At 35.1% G+C, this 4,957-nt stretch overlaps 1 long non-coding RNA gene across 3 annotated transcripts; it reads left to right on the top strand.

The window, feature by feature from the left end:
• The first annotated feature begins 893 nt into the window (after positions 1–893).
• Positions 894–4,401, top strand: LOC127506395 (uncharacterized). 3 transcript variants are annotated; one of them, XR_007927967.1, is made up of 7 exons: positions 894–1,448; positions 1,612–1,651; positions 1,930–2,078; positions 2,487–2,619; positions 2,711–2,806; positions 2,917–2,972; positions 4,154–4,401. It is a non-coding gene; the product is annotated as an uncharacterized LOC127506395 (long non-coding RNA). The 3 variants fall into 3 exon arrangements; XR_007927968.1 differs by having other exon boundaries at positions 2,484–2,619; positions 4,180–4,401; XR_007927966.1 differs by having other exon boundaries at positions 2,484–2,619.
• Positions 4,402–4,957: the final 556 nt, after the last annotated feature.

Genomic DNA, 4,957 nt, shown 5'->3' with positions numbered 1-4,957 from the left:
ATGTGTGATCACTGTGGTCCCTCGTTCACTATCTTCTTGGTCTTGTTAAAGAAGATATTGTCCTGGCACATAACTGCTAGTGCTTCAACCTCCCTAGAATCATTCCATATTTTCCAAAACTACTAGAAAGAGAACAAATGCAAGTGTTGCTGGGGGAGTACACTCATCCGTCTTAAAGTCTGAGGGGAACGAACAGTATCCTATTATTAGTATCCTGTGTGAAGGCTTCTCTGCGACTTTTTATATAATCATTGCATCTGTGACATAAATTAATTATAAACCCAAACAGCCCACCAGCTGACATTATAATATTCCATATAGAAACCAGTGGATGAATGAAGCATTGGCACTTCAGTGTCTCAAAATGAGTCTTATTATCGTGCTATGATTGCAAGTTATTGGAAGCCTCTGTACTTTGTGTAAATGGATGTGTTATCCATAATTAAACTCTTTTATATTTCCAGATTCAGTTATGAACAGCTATCTTTAAAAGGATTACACAAGTAAACAGATTACTTTTAGGTTAATTTATCTTTTCTAGTTTTAATTTCTAATTAATGGGAGCAGTCATCCTTAAATATATCTTAGGGCCTATATATTAGTGTGGCATTAGCCAATGTCGTTAATATCTTTTCAGCCACATGTTATATGATTAACTAATGAATGAACGGAAGCAGATTTGTGTTCCTATATTTATAGGGAAATGGTGCGTTTACACAAAAAAATGCCTTTACAAAGCCGCCACCTGTTGGACTGGCACTGTAATTGCACATGTATTTTTGGGAGGGGTTTCGGTAGTTTAGAAGTGCTGGTTAAATTTGAATTTTAAACAGTAAAATAAAATAATACAGTAAAAAATATAAATGCTGTTTTTTACATTCATACATAAATCCAAGCAAATGTTTACTCATGTTCAATAATAGCCAGGCAAATCATAGTAGCCTACACATGTAAACTAATTCAAACCAACAGCCTATGGTTTATTTATATACACGTGTGTGTTTATTTTTGTATGAGTAAAATCAAATAAAATTGAGTTTATCCTGTCATTAAACTCTTGTGTCACGTGGTTTTGGTAGTAGTAACTACGGCAACGTCGACGCAATGGACTATCAGCTTCCTTTTTTAGTTTCATTGACCGCTATAGGCCTATATTATTGAAATAATGGCGGTAATTATTAGTGTAAACCTACTTAAACGGACTAAAATGACGTTATAGTTTGTCTGACATCCAAAAGTGGAGATGAAGCCTTATACCAGCGTCGTTAGACCCAAACTGATGTCACTGCCAACTGAATCTCGTCTGATAATAAAGGACATTACAGACGCGCGACCTAGTTATTTTTCCAACTACATCTCCAGTCCTCCAGTTTCTGGATGTTACACGGCTGCTGAAAGCGGGATGAATGTTTTGTCATCGAGGCAGAAATATCCATGCAGTCCGAGATGTGAGTCATTTTTATAGCTACTGAATGCAGTACATGACATGAGAGTAATGTAGTTAATGTCTCTCCAACAAGATACAATAATATTGCCTTGATGCATTTAAAAAGTTCAATGCTGAAGAGTCTGCAGATAATGAACTGTATCTGGTGTTTTATTGACTTGTAGATTCCAGGGATCTAGAGCCTCACAGTTCTATTACTGATAGGTGAGTAAACAAAACCAAAACGATTTTTATGATATGCTGATACTGTGTTGTTGTTTTTGTGTGTGTTCATCGACGATTGTATATTAATATGGCAATCATTCTGTACGTTTTTGTCAGGTTTTTACCTCATATGAAACTTCCAGAGAAACCTATGCAAATACTGAGATAATACGTGGTTTTTGGTCACTAAAGTTGTCAGGTGCATTTCTGAACAAACACTTGTAATGGCAGAATTAATTCAACTATTCTACTTTCTTCGTGTCTTTACAACTTCTCAGGCCTCTTCTTCCATTGATAGCCAAAGGCCGGTCAGTAATCACCAAATGTACCTCACCAAACAATGTGTCCGACGGTGATATTTCTGGCCGTCATTTTTTATTTGATAATCGATGGAGAAATGGAACGTACATCACTAATGATATAAGAGGTATTTATCCCTCCTCCCATTAATACAATATGAATTTTGCCTGAGACATTTATTGTATCATCATTATTAGTCTACAAATGGGAAAAAAAGTCAGAGAAAGTGTCTTAGTACTATGTTAAGTCAGATTATGATACTGTCACATCATTATTTGATGAGATGGAACAAATGTGTAATTGGTAGTTTCAGTGGGGTAACCAGTAGATGGCGCTCACAACATTCACATGAATATTTTACAGCACATTTAAATTTATAGTCTATCAGCATAAAACAGTCTCTTTAGATCTAAGTAAATTTGGTCAGGGAATGCTTTTGCAATTATTTTAGATAAAAGTGGTTATACTACCACTTTCTCAGGTAACATTAAAGGTTTGTAATTGTAACAGCAAAATGTTTTTATTTTCCAAGCAGAAGGCGTTCTGATTAACCACAACCCCACAAGTCCACTTTCTCAGGAGTTCCATGTTTATCGTTCTCACAATTTAACCAGATTTGCCCACCGCAAAGAACTTTCCCCACGCGACCCAAGACCAAATATTTGCGGGTGAGTTCTTCAAGACTGCTAAAGTACTGCAATATTATGATTTTTTGTTTGTTTGTTTTTTATTTACTAATATTCTTTGCATCAATTCCAGGTCTGATTATCTGACCTCATTTCCATCAGTTCTGTTACCAGCCACCAGCCCATCTGTCAGTGGACGACTCTGTTTATCACAAAACTATAAAAACAGGTAACAATAATTCATTCTTTGTATTTGGCTATGCATATGTGTACTGTTTATTGTATAATTATTTTACTCTCTCTTTTCGTATTCTTTGCATTTTTTTTTTTTTTTTTCAGGCCAAGGGTAACAAACAGAGCTCGCAATCTCATCTCTGTTGGTGCTAACAACAAAAGTGAGCATTTAATTTTTAACAAGTTAGCAGTGATTAACTGATTTATTGTCATTTACCATGTGATAACTATTGGATAAAACATAATGGAATAAAAACATGAATAAAACATAAAATTGCAACTTTTTATCTCACAATTCTGACTTTATAACTTGCAATTCAGAGTTTATATCTTACAATTCTGAGAAAAAAATCTGAATTGCGACATTTAAACACAATTGCGAGTTATAGGCCCGGTTTCACAGACAGGGCTTAGCCTAAGCCAGAATTAGGTCTTAGTTCAATTAGGATAAGTAATTTTTATAAACGTACACTAGAAAAAAACATTACTGGTGTGCATCTTGAGACAAAACAATGGCACTGACATATTTTAAGATATGTATCAGAATTGTGAGATAAAAGAAAAAAGTCTGAATTCCGAGTTATAAACTCGAAATTGCAAAAAAATAAAGTAAGAATTGCTACTTTTTTTTCTCAGAATTGTGAGATATAAACTCGCAATTGCGAGTTATAAAGTCCGAATTGCAACTCACAATTCTGACTCCGAATTAAAAAGTCGCAGTTACCTTTTTATTTTTTTTTATTCTGTGGCGGAAACAAGCTTCCATAGATTACACTTCTAAGTAGACTATTGTTTTAAGCTTATTTATGTCAGTTGGTGCTGGTAAACTTAGCACATTATGGCCTGGTTTCACAGACAGGGCTTAGACTAAGCCAGGATTAGGCCTTAGTTCAATTAGGGTATTTAAGTAGCTTTTATAAACGTTCCTTAGAAAAAAAAAAACATTACTGGTGTGCATCTTGAGACAAAACAATGGCTCTGACATATTTTAAGATATGTCATTGCAAGTTACTTTTATTTAAAATAGCTCAAACATGCATTTTAGTCTAGGACTAGCTTAAGCCTTGTCTGTGAAACTGTGCTATTTAGGGGTTTGCTCAGTGTTTAACAGATGAGATCTCTCGCTTCACTCCTGTTACAGATTCAGAACGCAAACATTGATGAATTTCTCATGTGTTATTCATGAGCTTACAAACATTACTTAACACTTAAGTACACACACACCTCTCGTCCTCCCTGCCAGACACAAGGCCATTATTGAAATCCCCAGTCTTTTGTATGAGGTGAGGAGAGTGTTACCTGTGTAAACCTGAATAAGCAAACTGTGCTCTTGTCTAACCAGCCTGTGGGCCGGTAATTGTTTTTCAGGCCAGTCGTACCCTGATCCACACTTGGGTGCCTCGGCATCTTTTGTTCAGAGGCTTACTGAGATTTCCTGTCTGGAAGCAGAAACAGTCCGGCAGGAGAAAACGAAGAGACTCAGGAAGATCAATAGGCAGGACTCTAAATAGTTCATTAGCCAAAGAGGAAACACATGACACCTGAAATCACAACTGTGCCAAGTAAATAAAGTCAAGAGGAAAAACCTGAGAGGTAGAGTGTTGTAGTGCAGACACTTATTATAATACTTTATTATAGCTACAGTGAATATAAAAAGTCTATACACCCCTGTTAAAACAGCTGGTTTTTGTGTTAAAAATTAAACAAAGATAAATCATATCAGAACTTTTGCACCTTTAATGTAAAAATTACAACCTATGCAATGCCAATGAAAACCAAAGTAACACATTTCAAAGAAAAAAAAAAAAAAAAAAAATAATAATAAAAAAACTTAAAAGAAACTAACTGCATAAGTGTGCACACCCTTTTAAAACTGGGTATGTGGCTGTGTTCAGAATGAACTAATCAACAAGCTCATATGACGCTTCGTCCGAAATCGCATACTGTATAGTAGTACTACATTTGGTTTGAAACTTACTTTGCGACCATTAAGTCAAATCACCTTTATTTATATAGCGCTTTATACAATATAGATTGTTTCAAAGCATCTTTGCAGTCATAACAGGAAAAAAATGATTCAATGATGCAAATAGAGTTCAATTCTGCTGTAAAGCAGGTCTAAAAAGACAATAGTAAACAGTCATTA

This window comes from Ctenopharyngodon idella, chromosome 23 (genome assembly GCF_019924925.1).
Source record: "Ctenopharyngodon idella isolate HZGC_01 chromosome 23, HZGC01, whole genome shotgun sequence".
Classification (NCBI taxonomy): Eukaryota; Metazoa; Chordata; class Actinopteri; order Cypriniformes; family Xenocyprididae; genus Ctenopharyngodon; species Ctenopharyngodon idella.
The sequence above is the reverse complement of the archived record's forward strand: the minus strand, read 5'-3'. Positions and strand labels throughout refer to the sequence as shown.